This window comes from Somniosus microcephalus, chromosome 8, assembly GCF_052327205.1.
Source record: "Somniosus microcephalus isolate GS21.2 chromosome 8, FLI_Smic_1.0, whole genome shotgun sequence".
NCBI lineage: Eukaryota > Metazoa > Chordata > Chondrichthyes > Squaliformes > Somniosidae > Somniosus > Somniosus microcephalus.
In genome coordinates, this window is record NC_140994.1 from 161,284,192 (window position 1) to 161,305,760 (window position 21,569).

General features: G+C 45.9%; 1 protein-coding gene across 2 annotated transcripts in view; it reads right to left on the reverse strand.

Moving 5' to 3' along the window:
• The window catches only part of cplx2b (complexin 2b), a 423,444-nt gene that overhangs the window by 281,708 nt on the left and 120,167 nt on the right, over nucleotides 1-21,569 (reverse strand). The window contains exon 1 of one of the 2 annotated variants that reach the window (XM_085995295.1): nucleotides 5,355-5,447. The exons of the other annotated variant lie outside the window; for it this stretch is intronic. The gene's annotated coding sequence lies outside the window, so the exon portion shown is untranslated. Of the gene's footprint in view, nucleotides 1-5,354; nucleotides 5,448-21,569 lie in introns of those variants that run through there. 2 annotated transcript variants of the gene reach the window in all.

Below are 21,569 nucleotides of genomic sequence, written 5' to 3' on the forward strand. Positions count from 1 at the left end.
TGATGCTGCGCCCTCAGAGATTGCAGGTTCCTCTGAGCTGTCTTCTGGCTCGGGCTCTTCCTCCTGGACAGTGGGGAGGGGTCTCTGGATGGTCCTGTGGGGGACTAAAGGCATGAGTTAGACATGTGATATTAACAGAGCATGCACATGGAATTGTGCAGATGATCATAAGTCAATGTGTATGAGCATCAGCTGCCATCTCAGTCACTCATGCAATGTAAATGAGAGAGATGTAAATCTATTGTCACCAGCTTGCTCAGCTGCGCCCATCTGACCATCCCCCACTTCCAGATCCTCATCACTTCCGATGATTTTGAGTGCCGCCTCCTCAGCGTTGATGAGATGGGCAATGGAAGGTGGCCCTCCTCCTGTCTTAGCTCTCTCCCTCTTATTGTTGGCTCCCTTTTCCTGCAATGAGGGACAGAAGTGGAGTTTGAGTGAGGATGATGGAGCGAGTGTAGAGAATCCATAGCATAAATGCTTAGAAGGAGTCAAAGATGGAGTGAGGTGCCAATACCAAGGGCCCTCCCTGTGCGTCGATAGTTGTTGTCATAACATCACAGTGATAGCGAGTGTGAGGGCAGCATAGTCGAATAGTGAAGTGATTGTGTAAAGAGAGAGAGAGGGATGGTTAAGGGTGCAAGGGATGTAAGGGTAAAGTGGGATGTGCAAGAGTAGGTTGACAATGCAGAGTGCTGGTGATGAGAGGAGATTGGGAGTAGATTGAGGCCAAGTGTGATGTTATACTCACTTTTCCTAAGCGGACCAAGTCTTTGAACCTTTTTCTGCACTGCACCCAGGTTCGAGTGCACATGGACCTGGAGCTCACCTCCTGCGCAATTTGCAGCCAGACCGCTTTTGATCACAAAGGAGGACACAAATAACCTCCCAGAGATGTCGGGGAACATAGGGTCTGATGAGAGGGAGGAACTGAATGAAATCAGTATTTGTAGGGAAATGGTGTCAGGGAAATTGATGGGATTGAAGGCCAATAAATCCCCAGGGCCTGATAATCTACATCCTAGGGCACTTAAGGAAGTGGCCCTAGAAATAATAGATGCATTGCTGGTCATCTTCCAAAATTCTATAGACTCTGGCACAGTTCCCATGGATTGGAGGGTAGCTAATGTAACCCCACTATTCAAAAAAGGTGGTAGAGAGAAAACGGGGAATGATAGACCAGTAAGCCTGACATCGGTAGTGGGGAAAATGCTAGAGTCCATTATAAAAGATGTAACAGCAGAGCACTTGGAAAACAGTGACAGGATCGGACAAAGACAACATGGATTTACACAAAGTAAATCGTGCTTGACTAATCTACTGGAATTTTTTGAGGATGTAACTGGTAGAATAGATAAGGGAGAACCAGTGGATGTGGTGTATTTGGACTTTCAGAAGGTTTTCGATAAGGTCCCGCATAACAGATCAGCGTGTAAAGTTAAAGCACATGGGATTGGGGGTAAGGTACTGAATTGGACAGAGAACTGGTTTTCAGACAGGAAGCAAAGAGCTGGAATAAACAGGTCTTTTTCCGAGTGGCAGGCAGTGACTAGTGGGGTACCGCAGGGATCGGTGCTAGGACCCCAGCTATTCACAATATATATTAATGATCTAGATGAGGGAACTAGATGTAATATCTCCAAGTTTGCAGATGACACAAAGCTGGGTGGGCGTGTGTGCTGTGAGGAGGATGCCGAGAAACTCCAGTATGATTTGCACAGGTTGGGTGATTGGGCAGATGCATGGCAGATGCAGTATAATGTGGATAAATGCAAGGTTATCCACTTTGGTGGCAAAAACAGGAAGGCAGATTATTATCTGAACGGCAATAGGTTGGTTGAAGGGGAAGTGCAATGAGACCTGGGTGTCCTTGTGCACCAGTCGCTGAACGTAAGCATGCAGGTGCAGCAGGCGGTTAAGAAGGCAAATGGTATGTTGGCCTTCATAGCGAGAGGATTCGAGTACAGAAGCAAGGATGACTTGCTGCAGTTGTACAGGGCCTTGGGGAGACCACACCTTGAGTATTATGTGCAGTTTTGGTTGCCTTATCTGAGGAAGGATGTTCTTGCCATGGAGGGAGTGCAGCGAAGATTCACCAGACTGTTACCTGGGATGGCAGGAATGACGTATGAGGAGAGATTGGGTCGATTGGGCTAGTATTCGCTGGAGTTTAGAAGAATGAGAGGGGATCTTATTGAAACTTATAAAATTCTAACAGGACTAGACAGACTAGATGCAGGAAGGATGTTCCCGCTGGCGGGGGAGTCCAGAACCAGGGGTCACAGTCTAAAGATAAAGGGTAAGCCATTTAGGACAGAGATGAGGAGGAATTTCTTCATCCAGAGAGTGGTGAACCTGTGGAATTCTCTACAACAGAGGGCAGTTGAGGCCAATTCATTAAATATGTTCAAGAAAGAGTTAGATATATTTCTTAAGGTTAAAGAGATCAAGGGATATGGGGAGAAAGCAGGGACATGGTAATGAATTTGGATGATCAGCCATTAACTCATTAAATGGCAGAGCAGGCTCGAGGGGCCGAATGGCCTACTCCTGCTCCTATCTTCTATGTTTTTATGCTTCTATGTTTGCTATGGTGGCTTCTTCTGCCCAGAGGATGGGAAGTGTACCTCCCTGCACCCTCTGACTCCCTCCACAAGAGCATGGAGGGAGTCATCATCAAATCTGGGAGAGGCCTTGGCCCTTGAGGTAGTCATGGCAGTAGTTGTAGCAAGGAAAATCAGCAGCAAATAATGAGAAAATGAACCAAGGCTGCATGGGCCCCTTAAATGCAGCTGGCTCACAGATGTCAGCAGAGGCGAGTTCTAGACCCAAAACACCAATTGGCCAGGGGAGAGCGCACGCAGGTTCTCAATTGCCCAATTAGGGCAAAATCGCAAATTTTTACCTGCTGAAAGCGGTGGCGGGATCGGAACCCGCCGACAACTTGACCCGCGCCCAACCCGCCACCAATGGGAAAATTGCGGCCTATGTCTCTACAAAGATTCATGGGTGCAATCTCAATAGAAAAACTTGTACTTCAAATCTCTTCCCAATATAACAACTCCAGTAGGCCTCATAACTTGTGTCACATTTTGTTACTTCCAATTTGCAGCTGTTCAAACACATGGGGCTGGATTTTCTCAAGGGGAAGCTTTTGGAGGCGGGACTGCTGCTTGCCGGCTTTCAATCCCGCCTCCGTCAGCTTCTGGCCAACCAGCGGGATTTTCCCCTGATTGACCTTGTTAAGCCCACCCAGTGGATTCAGCAGGTCAATTAGGGGGAAGTCAGTGACAGAGCACGTCAACATCTGACGTGCCATCTGTCAAGATTTTTTGAAAGAAGAAATGTCAGCATTTGACAGCTCTGTGAAGCTGTCAAACACTGACATTCTGTGTAGTTTGATGAGGCCTTGTGTTCAGGACTCATCAAACCTTTCAACTTTGCAGAAATCACCTGGCTGTTGGTTCGGAGGATCCAACAGCCAGTCTGTGAAATCTACAATGGCAATGTCGTGACTCCGGCTTCACAGCGGCTGAAGGCTGTAGGCAGAAACAAAGATATGTTAACATTTTCTGACACTTTACACTCACCTTACATACAGGAAACTTTCGATTAACCGGCCCCTAAATAACCGGAAATGTCGGTTAATCGGCAAAATTCAGGAGTTGGTTTCAGCTAACTTTTATTACTTGCACAGCAACAAATTGAGGAAGGCAAGGGTTTAGCTGCAGCTGTTGCTAAGCTACAGAAACGCATGCAACTTGTGGACATTGTTCTGAAGCTGCAACAGGGTTTGTTGCTTCATACGGAGCTCCAAGGTCCATATCTTTCACTATAGTGTTCGGTTATCTGGAATTGTTGCTGAGCCGGCACCACGTCGGTCCCGGCCGTACCGGATACCAGAAAGTTTCCTGTACTTACCACTCCACACTTGCACCCATCACTCACCTCTACATTGCACTTTCAGATCCCTCCATCCCCCGCAGCCCTCCTACTCATCTCCTACACCTTGGCAGGGTTCCCCGAGGTCGGGAAGCCTGCACTTCGGATGGAAAAATGGGGCTAATCCTATTTTCTGCCTGTTAACTACCTGTTAATAGGCAGTTAATAGGATTTAATCCCTTTCCCGTCTTGAGGAGATGGGACCCCGGGCAGCACGACTTCCCACCCCCTGGCAAGAGGGCACAGAAGCGGAATGGGGGCGGATTTGCCACCCGCCCCCAAATTCTGCAACTTTACCGGCAGTCCTGCCTCCATACCTCAGGGCTAACTAAATCCAGCCCATGATATTTCCCCTTTGATGTATCTAGAATTTAATTTCAGCACACTTAATATCCTTTTTAAACTTATCTGGAATGTGACAAAAGAGATAGATTTTAAACGTTTAAATATCAAGCATTTATTCTGTACCTATAAAATGATCTCCACATTTCACTGTTACATTGCTTTTTCTCGGTATGGAAGTTTTGACTTGCTGTGGAAGTAATTTCAAAACAGATTTAAAATGTTTCTTATTGACATGGAGGTTGCATAAAATAATTTAAAAGCTCAACATATGAGAGTTGATGTTAACCCTGCCTGCCCAGTGGAAACAACAACAACTTGCATTTATACAGTGTCTTTAAGGCGCTTTGCATGATCATTATCAGAAAATTTGACAGTGAGCCACATAAAGAGATATTAGGATGGGTGAGAGGTAGGTTTTAAGGAGTGTCTTAAAGGAGGTAGAGAGATTTAGAGAGGGAATTCTAGGGCTTAGGGCCTAGTCAGCTGAATGGTGTGGCAATGGAAATCGGGGCTGCGCAAGAGGCTAGATTGGAGGAATTCAGAGATCGCGAAGGGTTGTAGGGATGGGGGAGGTTACAAAGATAGGGAGGGGCGAGGCCGTGGATTCGAACACTGGACAAGCATTTTAAATTTGAAGCCTTGCCAGACTGGTAGCCAATGTAAGTCATCAAGCACAAGGATCAGTACAGGAGGGGTGTTCCTGCCTCAAGTTAAAATCGATACCATGATACATTGAAATCAGCAAGTCACTCTTTGAATTAACTTGGTGTCTAAAATAATGGCATAGAATTGTTTTCTGATACTTTACATATTTGGATGCAAGTTTGGGCTTCTCGGGCTTTAATTTCAGCTCATAAGGTCCTAAAATTTGTGTTCTCTCCATGTGAAATATTTAATCCTGTCACTAATGCACAATTCACTCCAAGTTGTGTGAGAACATGGATGACTCCTATTTCTATACTGCTGGGAAAACTTATACCTTGACTGCCAGGAATGAGAGCTCATCATCACTATCACTAAGTTGTCAGGAAAGATGCCTCTGTGCTAAATCAACAGGAATTGGATACCTTGTTGCCGAATAGACTTAGTCTACATAGACATCCATTTATTGTTGTAACTTCAGCCATAGATGATTGCCACTTGCCTCGATGTCCACCATCATGGTGAGAAAAGTGCTTTCCTAAAAATAGCAGATATCATTAAAAAAATTACCCTCCCAAAAAAATTCAGATATCTAACATGGATTATCCTTATGATCATTATGTTTGTAATTAAATTTTAGGCACAATGACAGCATTAGTAGGTGTAAACTATACAAAAAATTCTCATCACATACATCAAGTAAGAAATGCAAAAAATAAACGTCTTTTTTCTTTTTCTCATTTATATGATCTTACCTGTTGGGCTTCAAGTAAAGTAAAAATCTAAAAACACAGCGCTTGAGACTTTTTGTTCGACTTTTATCGAACAAGCTTGACAATAATGACAGACACAAGCTTTACAGACTATATAGATCCTTTCATCGGGTGCAAAATGAAAATATTGCAATTTTTTGATGATTCAAGTGCTTCTCATGCAATGTATTTCAATGTTCTAGCATTTCAAGAGCCATTGCAATAAACAAACAGAACAATTATGGTTTTGACGATATTTATGTTGTAGTTCCTCTAACTCCAGATTACTGCTGGTTCCCTACCATCTCTATTTGATTATTGGAGTCTGATCTTTCAGCCACTATTCCCTTGCACTCTGGAACATGAACCTAGAGCTGCTTTGGTTTGCTATTTCTCTGCCTATCTTCAAAAGCCTCCTAAAATGTATCTCTTTGATAATACCCTAGGTTCTCTCCCCTTAAGTTCCTTACTTCTTGCTCTAGGCGCACCTCTGCCCATTTGTAAAGCACCATAAGAACTTCTTTGTGTGAGAAATGCTATAGAAATGTAAGTTGCTCTTCTCATTGAAGAATACCCAACAGGTTAGTGTGATCCGTTGCTGCAGAACCCAACGGCACAAATAATAATAAAAAAAAGAAGGCTCAAACAAGATTGACAGATAGGTTTGTTTTTTATTGGAGTAGTTGATATAGGGAATAAACACTCATCAAATGGAGTTAATTAACACCCTTAAAGGGGAAGCAGAATGAACATGTTTATGAATAGATTTGAAGATTGTAATGATAAGTATACACAGAAGACTGCTTCCAGTCCTATAGGGACAATGAAAATGTCATCTGTGCAATGCAGCCAATCAGGGTTGAATAATACATAATAAAATGTTATGTTATTTTAATCTGTTGATGCTCTGCTCAATTACTTTTGGAGTACAGGGATTAACAGACTTTAGTCTTCTTGAAAACTTTACCTGTGGTTATTCATCGTCTTCAGGAGATTAAATATGTTATGTAGACCTCACAACAGTGCAATTGTACATGGCCTGTGGACAAGAATAGACTGCATGGGTCAAATGGCCATTTAAAAATAATAATTTATTATGTTCTTATGCTTATTGACTGAACAGTGAAAACTTAGGGGACGTTTCTATGGCTGTACTGACTGTGGTAAACCACTGTTGTTAGTATTGTTGTTCACCACTGTTGTTAGTACTGTTGTTCACTGTTAGTACTGTTGTTCACTCTTGCATATTGTTGTACTTGTCTGTGCATGCCTCAGCTGACTCCGCCCCTGGCTCCACCCTCATGGCTGGGTATAAAGGTCGCTGCTCAGAAGCCTCCGGCCCTTTTGGATACCAGGCAACCACAAGAGGCATGCTCTGTTCTTTGGTAATAAAAGCCTGTTTATTACTTTCACAATCTCCAGTCTTTTGTAGCAATTGATAGTGCATCAATTTTATTACCAAAGTTAAATGTTGGCTGCGGATGCTGATCAACCGATGGCGCAAAACGCTGAGCAGCAGGCGCTGCTGCGAGCCCTCAGACCAACATGCCTGGACCTAGACCCCCAAGAAGCGGGTTCGTCGACTAAATTCGCACAATGGCTGCGTTGCTTTGAGGCGTATCTGGAAGCCTCGACCGTGACTCTTGATGAAAATAAACTGAAAATCCTGGCCTCGAAGGTGAGCCACCAAGTCTATACTTTAATCCAAGATGCGACAACCTACGCGGCGGCTATCGACCTACTGAAAGGGCAGTATGCACGCCCGGTTAACACGGTCTATGCCAGGCACCTTCTAAGATCTCGCAGACAGCAGCCCGGGGAATCGGTGGAGGCCTTCCTACGGGCACTGCGGGTGCTCGGACGCGGCTGCGACTGTAAGGAAGTATCGGCCGCGGCACATGCGGAGGGACTGATACGAGACGCTTTCGTTGCGGATAAAGCCCGACCCCTCATCAAGTCCACCTCCTTCCCCCTGACAGCAGAGGCCTGTGCAGCCTTCACTCTCATAAAAGGAGACATTGCGAAGGCCACAATGCACGCTGTGGATGAGTCCCTCCCTTTTCAAGTGGAGAGCGACGCATCCGACTTTGCCCTAGCTGCAACCCTTAACCAGGCGGGGAGACCCGTGGCCTTTTTCTCAAGGACCCTCCAGGGCCCCGAGATTCGACACTCCTCTGTCGAAAAGGAGGCCCAGGCCATTGTGGAAGCCGTGCGACATTGGCGGCATTACCTGGCCGGAAAACGATTTACCCTGCTCACTGACCAGCGTTCAGTGGCTTTTATGTTTCATAATAAGCAGCGGGGCAAAATCAAGAATGACAAGATCTTAAGGTGGAGAATTGAACTCTCCACCTACAATTACGATATCTTGTACCGGCCCGGGAAACTCAATGAGCCCCCAGATGCCCTATCACGTGGTACGTGCGCCAACGCGCAGGTTGATAGACTACAGACCCTCCACAATGACCTCTGCCACCCGGGGGTCACCAGGTTCTTCCATTTTATCAAATCCCGTAACCTGCCCTACTCCATCGAGGAGGTCAGGACCATGACCAGGAACTGCCAGATCTGTGCCGAGTGCAAGCCACATTTTTATAGGCCAGACAGAGCGAGCCTGATCAAAGCCACGCGCCCCTTCGAGCGACTGAACATCGATTTTAAAGGGCCCCTCCCCTCCTCTGACCGCAATGTGTACTTCCTCAATATAATTGATGAGTACTCCCGTTTCCCGTTTGCCATCCCTTGCTCGGACATGACCAGTACCACGGTCATTAAATGTCTGAATGACCTCTTCGCCTTGTTCGGTTTCCCTAGCTATATCCATAGCGACAGGGGCTCATCTTTTATGAGCGACGAACTTCGGCAGTACCTGCTCGCGAGAGGCATTGCTACAAGCAGGACCACCAGCTACAACCCCCGGGGTAACGGCCAGGTGGAAAGGGAGAATGCGACAGTCTGGAAGGCAGTCCTTTTAAACTTAAAATCTAAGGGCCTTCCGACCTCCCGCTGGCAGGAGGTCCTCCCTGCGGTGCTCCATTCCATTCGGTCGCTGCTCTGTACACCCACCAATGCCACTCCTCACGAGAGAATGTTCTCCTTCCCCAGGAAGTCCACGTCGGGGATTTCGCTACCAACATGGCTGACTTCTCCAGGTCCCGTCCTACTGCGGAAGCACGTGAGGACCCATAAGGCGGACCCCCTGGTCGAGAGGGTGAGCCTCCTCCACGCCAACCCGCAGTATGCTTACGTGGTGTTCCCGGATGGGTGGGAGGACACAGTCTCCATTCGAGACCTCGCACCTGCAGGTGCTCCTGAAACACCCTCTTCGCCACCCACCGCTACTCCTGCCTACCCCCAGGACACAGTCCCTGCACGAGACCTCGCACCTTCGGGTGCCTCTGAGAGACCACCATCGCTACCTCCCATTACCTATGCTCTGACCCCTGTAGACGGCATGCAGCAGCCCCAGGGTCCGCCACCTGCTACACCTCCTCTGAACGAGACACCGGGTTCACCGTTGGATGCTGCACCATCACCGCCGCTGCTGCGACGCTCAGGACGGCTTACAAGGCCTCCTGATAGACTTCAGTACACAAAATTTTAGTGCACTTCACCCCGCCGGACTCAATTCTAAACAAGGGGTGAATGTGGTAAACCACTGTTGTTAGTATTGTTGTTCACCACTGTTGTTAGTACTGTTGTTCACTGTTAGTACTGTTGTTCACTCTTGCATATTGTTGTACTTGTCTGTGCATGCCTCAGCTGGCTCCGCCCCTGGCTCCACCCTCATGGCTGGGTATAAAGGTCGCTGCTCAGAAGCCTCCGGCCCTTTTGGATACCAGGCAACCACAAGAGGCATGCTCTGTTCTTTGGTAATAAAAGCCTGTTTATTACTTTCACAATCTCCAGTCTTTTGTAGCAATTGATAGTGCATCACTGACCAGTCCCCTGAACTGCATGGAATGATGGGATTCTGTCCCAGTAAAAGATAAAATCAGATTGTTTTCCTTCCTCAGCGCATTCTAAGAAATTCTTGATTGTTGTTGACTGAAATTTTTTTAGGAATTGCCCATATACTGGATCTCCTACAATGTATCTCTTTGAAAATATCCTGTCACCTCAGGCTGGAGGATAACAAATGTCATATTAATATCCTAAATAGAATACAAACTAATAACTAAAATACATTTAATCTAAAATCAATATTGAGGAAATAATACAAAACTCCATAGGGTACATTTTACAGCTTTTGTGTTTGACACAGAGGTTGGTGCATCATAAATGTAGATCAGGAATTTGGTGTGGATAAGACAACAACAACTTGCATTTATACAGCGCCTTTAATGCAGTAAAACATTCATAAGAGACAGAAAATCCTTTGCAGCCATCTGACCTCTACAACTGAATTCCTTTCTTGTATTTCTGGCATGTGAGGCACTGTGCCGGGAGCTCAAAATTTGTAAAAATCTAACCTCATGTTTCATAATATCTGCTGCAGTTCCTTGTAAAAGTAGCTAAATTGGTAGATAAGGGCAATTTAGTGGATACAATTTACTTGAATTTTCAGAAGACATTTAGTAAAATTTCACATGTGAGATTTTAAAGAAAATTAATATCAAAAACTGCTTCATAATAGAAAGTTGAGGATGATGATGAAGGAATAAGGCTTGTCTGCAGTGATCAGTGAGAAGTAGACCTCTACTTGTGTCTGTTCTGGATACTTTGCTGTTTACATTATTCAGAAATTCTATAAAGCAAAGTACACTGATAATATAAAATTTGCTGTTGATATCAATTTGTATGGTCTTATAATTTGCCATCCACCACATTACATATTTTGAAAGTTGTGCAATGTCTGTAATGTGCAAAAGTTGTTGTCAATAAGTAAATCAGCATACTAAAATTATTTTTCATTTACAGCAGGAAAGCCGTAAAGAAACAAAAGCAAAAAAACTGCGGATACTGGGAATCTGAAGTGAAAACAGAAAACACTGGAAATACTCAGCAGGTCAGGCAGCATCTGTGGGGAAAGAAACAGAATTAACATTTCAGGTTGATGGCCTTTCGTCAGAACTGATGAAAGGTCATCGAACTGAAATGTTAAAAGTTGTAAAGAAAGGTCACAACTCCAAGCATTTAAAGCCCAAATTTGGCAACACTATTTTTTGATTTATCTCAGCTCTTTTATTCTTTTCAACCTTGGTGATGTCCTGCATTATGAGCTTTGGCCCTTCACCTAAGTTTGTCACACAAAAAGTATCTCATCATTTAATTAGAGCTCCCATTGATAGAAGGTACACTGAATTGTTTGCAAAATAACAACAGAAAATGCTGGAAAAACTCAACAGGTCAGGCAACATCCGTGGAGAGAAATTTGAGTTGACGTTTCGGGTCGAAACCCTTTTTCAAAACTGGAAAGGAAATAAAATAGATCGAAGGCAGGGCTGCGATCGAACAAAAGAAGTAAAAAGATTAAACTTAGCAATCCACAAAGAGATACACTGTATAATGCACATCAGTAGCATACACTTTGCACTTTCATGCTGTCAAGTTTTTTTTAGGAATTTGGCTCTGAAAATACCTTGATCAATGTCAAACGTTTATATTGGCCCATATTTTCCGATCCCTACGGGTGTGTATGAGCTGTGTACACACCCGTAGGGATCTCGCAAGTGCCGGTTTCAGGCATGCGAAGTGCATGCGCTGAAAACTGGCACTTCCGATCTGTCAAGAAGCCTCGTGACAGATCATCCACCTGCCCTGGAGAAGGGCCTCTGCGGGTGGAGAGTTCTGCTTTCTGCATGACCTCCGCCCGCTGAAAACCTTTAAAAAATCTTACGCCTGGTAAAATCAGGCGTAAGGCCTGCTTTTATCAGCATAAGAGTATAAAAAAAGTTTTTAAAAATCACTCATTTATTATGTAAAAATACTTTTAAAAAAGGTAAGTTTATTTTTAGCCCCATAAAAAACTTTCATTACTTTTTTCAAAAAATTAAAAATTTTTGTTTAAAATATTTAATTTAATGTAATTTTAACTCATTTTAAAAATGTGATTTGAAAAAATGTAGGCCTAGAAATTGGGTACAGCCCCGCTTGGGGCGTTAGACTTGGCGCTACGCAAAGTTTTGCGCCAGGCGCAATTTAGCGCAATGGGTCGTAGCGTCCCTAAAGTGATCGTGGCGCTAAATCAGGCATTGCACGGTAGACTTAGGGCGCTAACATGGCGGCGCAACTCAATATCGGGACGGCCGGGTGCAGCGCAGGTGCAGTCAATCATCGATGATCACGAGAGAGTCAGGAGCCAGCCAGCTCTTAAAGGGGTGGGTCCAGAAGGATCAGTAGCCACACTCTGCGCCCTGCAGAACTGAATTTCGGCGCTGTGTTTTGTTTGGCGCTAAAAACTTTCTGAGGATGGAGAGGGCAAGGCAAAGAGCAGAGCGCTTCACGGATGATGCATTGGATGCATTGGTAGGCGTAGTGGAGCGCGGTCGAGCGTTCCTGTACGCGGACAATGGCAGGAGGCCTAGTCAGCAGGATTACCGCAGAGCATGGAGGGCCATCACTCAGAGGGTGAACTCCAGCAGCCTGGTGGTCAGGACTCCATTGCAGTGCCGCAAGAAATTCAACGACCTCACTTGGGTCGTCAGGGTGAGTGATGTTTTTGCAGTCCTCTTCATGCCTTCATCTGCACCTGACTTTATGGCCAATGGGTGCGCCATGCCCCACTGGCCATCTGTCAGCACGCACCCATGGCCCTTTCTGGGAACAAACTTGCACATACAGCTGATGCCATGATGTCAGGGCTATTCCACCAAGGGGGGCATGACATGACAGATGAGGCAGTGATGTCAGGGCTTTTCCACCAAGGGGGGCATGACATGACAGATGACACCATGATGTCAGGGCTATTCCACCAAGGGGGGCATGACATGACAGATGACACCATGATGTCAGGGCTATTCCAACAAGGGGGGCATGACATGACAGATGAGGCCATGATGTCTCAACATTTCCTGTCCTTTCTCCTGCAGTCCAAGCTGGCAAGGAACCGACGAGAACAGCTCCGGACAAGTGGAGGACCTCCAAACCTCCAGAACCTGATGGATCTGGTGGAGCGAGTGCACCAGATTGTTGGCGGCCGCCTGACTGGTCCTGCCACCACTGGAGCAACCGACTCCATTGCGCACAGCGATGGTAAGGTTATGACCTTTTTGATCTGTGTCCTTCCACTTGTGACCCCCCACCGGCATGCTTTTTCACTGTGGACCCATGTCATAGCATTGCACCAATCTTGCATCCCTTGCTGCCACCCTCTCCTCTCGCTAAAGCCACTCTTCAACCTCCCTATTTTCAGATGCTGCATCACCAGATCGGGAGCCGGGCCCTCAAGCTGCCAGTCCCACTGAGTCCGGAGGCGACCACCTGGAGGAAGCCGGACCTTCCGTGCCAGCCTCAGGGGAGGCACGCCAGCTGCAGAGTGGGGATAGTTCTTCCCTGGAGGGGAGCGGGGGGGGGTGCCTCTGATGAGGAACCAGCTCCAGGAGCCAGCAGGCTGCACCAACGTAGGGGGGGAAGGGAAGCTCGGGGGCCATCTCCCCGGAGGCCGAGTCAGGCCACCATGACTGCTGCACAGAGCACAGAGGAGGTTCGGTCCCTAGCTAAAATGAGCGCCCAGGCTCGGCTCAGGCACAATGAGCTGATCGCTGCAGTGGCAAGGCTGCCTGAAGCCATTGATACACTGGCAGGGAGTCTCCAGGACTTCGGTGCAGCACAGGAAAGGAGTGAGCAGGCCTTCTCCGATGCACAGGAAAGGACTGTCCAGGGCTTCACCGATGCACAGGAAAGGAGTGTCCAGGGCTTCTCCGAAGCACTGGAAAGGACTGTCCAGGGCTTCACCATAGCACTGGGAAGTGTAATGATCAATAACATGCCATTCTATAGTGGACACTAGGTGGAGCCGTAGAGCTGTGTAGAGCTGTATATAGCTGTATGTATAAGACTACACTACCCAGCTGTATGTATATTAAGACTACATTACCCATGAGGCACTAGGCTACCCACAAGGCAGCAGTCAAGATGGATGCCTCTACAGATACTGTACCTAGTCCACATGTGCTCAATAAAAGTGTCTAGCAAAAGCTAGCTGTGTTCATAATAAGAATGTCTATTTATTAATGAACATAAGATGGTACCAGGATGGTGAAGATCTGCTGAAAATTGTGAAAAGCGACATGGAGAATTTGAAGCCACCAGAGCGCTTGAAACTCACAGGAAATATCGACTACAATTGGCAGACTCTTAAACAACAATTCGAACTCTACATTGCAGCCATCGGATTCGGTACAAAGCCAGACGCAAGGAAGATGGCATTGCTGCTTACGGTTGCAGGCCCACAGGCGATAGAGGTATTTAATACATTTGTATTTAAACCAGAGGAGAACAGAGAAAAATTATAAGATGTGCTAAAAAAATTTGATGCACATTGCTCTCCCAAAAAGAATGAGACCTATGAAAGATACATCTTCTGTTCTCGGACACAGCAGCAAAATGAGACTTTTGATAGCTTTATAACTGATCTGAAGCTGAAAGCACAGACATGTAATTTCTCTGAGCTCAAAGCATCCATGATTCGTGACCAGATTGTGTTTGGTATTCATGATAAAAAAGTCAGGGAACGTCTGTTGAGAGAAACCGAACTAAATTTGGAAAATGCGGTGAAAATATGCCAAGCCAGCGAGCTAGCTCGAAAGCACGCGAAGACTTTCAGTGAAATCAATAATGATGCGATTGTAATGAGTGATAATGCTGCTGTCGGTGCTGTGTCCTACAAGGGGAAGAAACGTGGGCAGAACAGAAATGAAAAGCAATCGGAGGATGAAATTTTTAATTGTAACCGCTGTGGTTACAAACACCAGTTAAGACAATGCCCAGCATTTGGAAAAATGTGCACTAAATGTAATGGAAAGAATCACTTTGCCAAACAATGCTTTTCAAAAGTAAAAACAACGAAAGGGCAACAAGTTAATGTGATTGAGGACACTGATTTAATTGAGACATTTTTTGTAGGAATGGTGTCATGTGACGATATCAAAAAAGATACAGAAAATGTGCAGCCCTCAGAAATGGACAATGCTGAACATAAAGTCAATGCAGTAAAAGTGGACAAATGGATGATCCCACTGCAGATAAATGGAGCATTAGTTACATTGAAACTGGACACTGGGGCAAAAGCAAACTTAATCAGTATGAGTGACATAAAAAATATGAAAGAAAAGCCCAAAATACAGAAAAAGTCAGTACTACTGAAGAGCTATAATGGACAGAAAATAGATAGCTTAGGTGTATGCAGACTTAAAGTGACAGTCAAAGACAAAGTGCATCATCTCATGTTTTCTGTTGTGGCTGAAAGACTTGATTCGATACTAGGTGACAAAGCTTGTGAAGACTTAGAACTGGCCAAGAGAGTCTACCGTATAAACTGTGCCATAAGCAGACCAGATGACTCAGGTGATGAAGCAGAGAGCCCATCAAGGATGAAAAGGCCAAAGGGTATCCATGTCTTCAAAAAGCCTAGTTTCTCCAAGAAGAAAGAAAAAGACTTTAAGGTCAAAGAGAAGCCAAAGGAAGAAAAGCACAAGGAGGAAAAACACAAGGAGAAAAAGTCCAAAGATATAACCGCAGCAGATGTTGTTAAGCAGTGGAAAGAAAAAAAGGAAAAGAAGAAGCCTGCACCAGAGCAGGAAGCAGTTCCCGTGGATACTCCTTCTTCCCTCAGGCCAATCTTTGGTGTTCCATTAGCCGAGGCTGCTGAGAGGACTATGCTGTATGATGGGATCCAGCTGCCAGCAGTTTTTCGAGAGTGCATTGACTACATTGAGAGTTATGGCATGAAGAGTGAAGGAAACACTGAAACCCTCTCCAAGCAAAGATCGCAAGGAGACCTCGATCTATACAAGAGCAGATCGATGACAATGCCGCAACTGCATCTTGTCATTCACCACCAGAACAATCTCATGAAGACACATCAGACTTACCCGTGTTGAGAAGATCCACACGTGAAGTAAAAAAGCCTGATAGACTTAATCTTTGAGTACAATGTAAAGCTTTGAAATGTGTTGACTGTTTTGAAAATGTTTATGTTTATAGAGCACTAACAAAAGTGTTACTGATATTATCTTTATTGTTTTCTTGAAAGTTGATTGATATTGATTTTGTTAAACCTCAAAGAAAGGGGGATGTAATGATCAATAATATGTCACTCTATAGTGGACACTAGGTGGAGCCTTAGAGCTGTGTAGAGCTGTATATAGCTGTATGTATAAGACTACACTACCCAGCTGTATGTATATTAAGACTACATTACCCATGAGGCACTAGGCTACCCACAAGGCAGCAGTCAAGATGGATGCCTCTACAGATACTATACCTAGTCCACATGTGCTCAATAAAAGTGTCTAGCAAAAGCTAGCTGTGTTCATAATAAGAATGTCTATTTATTAATGAACATAAGAGGAAGGACTTTCCAGGGCTTCACCGATGCACAGGAAAGGAGTGTCCAGGGCTTCTCCGAAGCACTGGAAAGGAGTGTCCAGGGCTTCTCCGAAGCACTGGAAAGGACTGTCCAGGGCTTCACCGAAGCACTGGGAAGGACTTTCCAGGGCTTCATCGAAGCACTGGCACCTGCCACGCAGTCACTCGCTGGCCTCATGCAGGCGCAGATTGAGGCCACACGAGCACTGACTGCAGCCACCGTTGAAGGATCAGGTAGGATTACCCGGGGCCCTTGTAGCACCACCAGCAGGGCAATAATCTGTGGGCCAGCCGATTGGGACGCATGCTGCGCTGCTGCCCCATCAGAGTGCCAGTGTGTCGCACGACCACGGAGCAAGTGTCCGCTCTCAGGATGTCAGCATTCCTGATGCCACCACTGGCACGTCTCCACTGCAGCTGCCACCACCTGCAGGACAGACTGCATCCGCCCATGAGCAGTTGGAGCAGTCAGCACCCGGGCCATCCAAGCCCAGAGGTCGTCCAGCCCGTCCCTCAGGGGCTTCTGCGCTTTCGGCCACTCAGCAGGCCTCCCCCAGCCTTGATGCAGCCACTGGGGTCCAATTAAGGAGGAGCTGCAGGGAGGGAAGGAGGCGTTCCAGAAAGAGAAGTCGAAGCCCATCAAGGGGTCAAAAGTAGAGGGAACTTCGGAGACGGCGAGGTTGAACATTTCAAGGCCCTCTACAGCTCTTGTGAATGATGGGGATGTGTTGGTTACTGTCGCGGGTTTGGCAGACATTAAAGTTGTATTTCCTTGCTGATGTGTTAAATCCTTAGTTATGTGTTTTGCCATTACTTTTGTGTTAAATCCTTAGTTATGTGTTAAGACATTACTTAAGTGTTATTTCGTTAGTTTTGCTTTCTGCTGCAATTGCTTTATGAAGTTGGAAGGCTCCACTTTTTTGAAAATAAAGAAAAAAAATTATTTACACTGGACATCTAAACTATTTACACTTAATCTGTCCTTCATAGGCTTTGGGTGAACCGGACAGTCCCCTCCCAAACACACCAAGCAATCCATCAGTGGGGCCTAGAAACGAGTCGTTATGAGCCTCTGACGAACGGCCCTTCCAGTTTCGGGAACCCTCCCGTCTTCCTCCTCCTCCTCCTCCTCCGCCTCCTCCTCCTCCTCCGCCACCTCCGCCTCCTCCCCCTCCTCCTCCTCCTCCTCTGCTGGTCCTTCAAGCTCAGCTGGCATTGGCTGGGTGCGTTGGATGGCGAGGTTGTGGAGCATGCAGCAGACAATGACGATGTGGGCGACTCGCTCCGGCGAGTACTGCAGGGCGCCCCCCGAATGGTCGAGACATCGGAACCGCTGCTTCAGCATGCCGATTGTGTGCTCCACAGTGTTCCGTGTCGCCTGATGGCTGGAGTTGTAGTTCTCCTCTGCCTGGGTGCTGGGCGAACGTAGCGGGGTCATAAGCCATGGGCACAGAGGATAGCCCTTGTCTCCGAGAAGCCAGCCTCGTGGGTGAGCCGGGGCCTCGAAAAGGTCTGCCACTGTGGTCTGACGCAGGATGAAAGCATCGTGGCTGCTGCCAGGTAATTGTGCGTTGACCGCGAGGATCAGCAGCCAGTGGTCACACACCAGCTGTACATTAAGGGAGTGGAACCCCTTGCGGTTGCGGTAATCCTCGGGATTGTTCACAGGCGCCCGCAAAGCCACGTGCGTACAGTCAATGGCGCCCTGCACCATGGGGAAGCCAGCTATTGCCGCGAAGCCTTCTGCGTGCTCCTGCTGCTTCTCCGGTGTCAAAGGGAACAAAATAAATTGCCGCCTCCTGTTATATAGGGCATCTGTAACTTGGCGGATGCAGCAATGCACCGCAAACTGGGAAATGTTAGCTATGTCCCCAGTCGCGGCCTGAAAGGAGCTGCTGGCAAAGAAATTGAGGACTACAGTAACCTTTACAGGCACCAACAGAAATGCCCTGCACCGTATGCGCGGCAGGAGACCATCCTGAAGCAGCTGGCACAGCTCAGTCACCACCTCCTTATGGAATCGCAGCCTTCTGACACACTGCTCCTCCGACATGTTGTGGTAGGAGAACTGCTGTCTGAAAACCCTCGCTGCGTAAGGTCTGGTGTGGCGACGTCTGTTGGTCCTCCTCCGTCTGGCCACTCCTGGCCCTCTCTCCCTCCATCTCTGTGCCCTCTCAAGATGTTCTAGCAGCAGGATGTTCCCTTCCAGAGCAGCCCCCATAATAAGAGTGATCAAGGTAAAGGTTGTAAGCTCTTACCAGCAGCTAGGTAATGTTCACAGGGCTAAAGGTCCTCTGGCACCACTGGTTGAATGGCAATAAGGCTCTAGCATGGCAGCTGCTCAACTGTATCAAACCAGCCAACAAGTTGCGTTCACAAAAGGGCTGACATTTTCAGAACAGTGGTGTCCCCTTTAAACAGCACCCCCCTGCTCCGAGAGTGCCTGGGGAACGTTCCAGTGAGCTGTCACAATTAGCGCCAGTCGCAACAGAGGCGGGCGCCACCCAATTTCTGATCCGGGGCGCTAAAAAGGCGTTGCACCATGGAATGACGTCATGATCAGCCTGCGCCCGCGAGCGCACGCTAAGATTTTGCGCCGGCGCTAAATGCATGGTCAATATGGGGTGAGGCGTTAGGTTCCCTGCGACCGCACAGAAATTGGCTATCGCCCCACTTTTCGGCCTCTTTAGGCGATAATCAGTGGCGCTAACAACCCAATTTCTCCCCCGTAATGTTTTAATGTGTATTCTGAGTGATCCCCATGCACACTTTTGACAGGTCTACCATTACCTTATGTGTCAAAAAAATATTTTTGAACTGATAATCATTGTCAACATTTGTCATATGCTTATTCTAATTATTCTAATCTTGATACACAATTAGACTTCCCACAAGCAATATTGGTCTTCTGGTTAATTTTCCTGGTAGCAGTAATCTATGAACTTGGTAATCATATAGGCATCTTGCTTATCAAAATATCTGTTGCCTTACAGCCATATTTCAGTTCCCTCATCAGTTTTTTATCTGCCAGGGTACAAAGCATATTTTCTTTCTGTTTGCCATTGCTATTCCATGGATATTGATTTTCTCCGGGTATAGAATGTCAAAGAGACTAGGGGGCTATAATACTGATAGGTAAAAATTGAATTTTATCATCAGAATATTTCCCTCTACATGTATATTTGTCAAGTTAACATCTACCCAGTTTTTTAAACTTTAACTACACATGTGCAAACCATGCTGTATGTGCAATACCAGATTGTTGAATTTTTTTTTTCATAATTCTATTAATATTGGCTTCCTTGATTTCCACAGTGTTTAGGTGAATGATGCTGAAGTTGCTTCATTGTGTTACAGAGAGCAGCAAGAGCACTCCTGCGACTCAACCTGCCAGTTTCTTTGCTGCCTCATGCCTCCATAAATGTTATTCCATAGACAGAAGTGGCACTACCAAATAGGAGCCACCAAGTTTGGTGGTGCTTGCAGACTTTGAAGGCATGTACAACAGTGCTCTTGTATTGTATATTTGCTGCTGACTTCAGCTGCACCATTAGTGGCAAACCTAATGGTCTGGAATTTGCAGTAGTAATAACGGTAAGGCTGTCAGTGCTTGCCGTTAATACTGGGTAAAACTGATAGCAACTTCTGGTGTCCGTATATACACAGTTAAACGCAGAAATCCGGAAGTTGCTGTCAGAGTTACCCTGTTCTTCCACAAGGTGTGCTGTTGCAGTCATCTATGAAATCAACACAGAATCACTGATTAAGCATGAACCTAAACTAATTACCTACTATTCTCACTGTAAAGACTGATCAAAAATTTAAGTCTTGTTTAATGAGGAGTAACTGAGTTTTTAACAGTATGCTTAGTCATAATTACTGCTGAACAATTTCTCTGGCGCTGAAAAAATAATTTTACAAGTGTGGAGTCTCATTCCTTCAGAAGAAAATTTAAATGTTGCAGATGTGTTTTCCTATTTAAGTTTCTTCCTTAATCCCATGTGCATGTCCCAGTCTTTATTTTTCTTTCTGTACAATGATTTAAATGTAATTTATATTCCCTGTTTTTACTTCCTACTTTGCCGTCTGTGAGAATTTTTCAATCTGATTGGTTGATTAGCCTGCCTGCTGCCTGTCCTGTTCCTGGACGCTACAGATCCCCTGTAGAAGGTGCAAAATTCAAACTGACATCGGAAAAGAGGAAGTCTCTGCTCTAAATCCCACTAAAACGATGTGAGCAGTTTTTCAAAGGTGAATAACGAGTGCCGTTCCTTCGCCACTGACCGCAAAATCTGAGCCACTACAAATGGGGTATTATATGGCTCCTCTATAAGCCATGTAGTATTGTATGAGAGGATGTGGTGAGATAGGTTATTTGATTTATTTTGATCTAACATGCAAAGGTCCCAGAATGATCTTGTATTTGCCTAATTATGGTGCTAGAATTTGGTTTTGTTTTGGATTGAAAATGACAGTAATAAAAATGCACAGGTATGGAAAAACGATGCCTTGAATGTGCAAGTGCATAGACCATTGTGATTGAAATAGGGGAGAAGGATGCAACGATAACTTTATAAAATGTCTGTGAAATGGAATTTTGAAGTTTTACATATCTGGGAATTCAGATTTATTAGCTGAACTGTAGTGGAACTTTCCCTGTGATACCAAAATAACGTAGACATTTATAGTTGCTATGGAAACCATTTTGGCATAATGCTGCCATCTGTTGTTCACTATGTAGAAGTGTTTAACTGCTATAATTGAGGAAGTACTAATACTTGTTTGAAATATTCATAATCGCATGAGCTTGTGAAAATGTGCACACTGTATCACACACAGTGCTTTTACACAATTACTAGCTGGAGTGCCCGGCGGTGCCGAGGGTTTTTTGAGGGCATATAAATGAGTTTGCCTGTCTGTCTGTCTGTGTGGGAAGGAGAGAGAGAGAGAGAGAGGGGAAGAGAGAGAGAGAGGGAAGAGGAGAGAGAGAGGGAAGGAGAGAGAGGGAAGAGAGATGAGAGAGGGAAGGAGAGAGAGAGAGGGAAGGAGAGAGAGAGAGAGAGGAGAAGGAGAGGAGAGAGAGAGAGGAAGAGACAGAGAGAGAGAGGAAGAGACAGAGAGAGAGAGGAAGAGAGAGAGAGGGAAGGAGAGAGAGAGAGGGGAAGGGAGAGAGAGGGAAGGAGAGAAGTGAAGAGAGGAGAGAGAGGGAAGGAGAGAGAGAGACAGAGAGAGAGAAGGGAAGGAGAGAGAGAGAGGGGAATGGAGACAGAGAGAGGGAAGGAGAGAGAGACAGAGAGGGAAGGAGAGAGAGAGAGAGAGGGGAAGGAGAGAGAGAGAGGGAAGGAGAGAGGGAAGGAG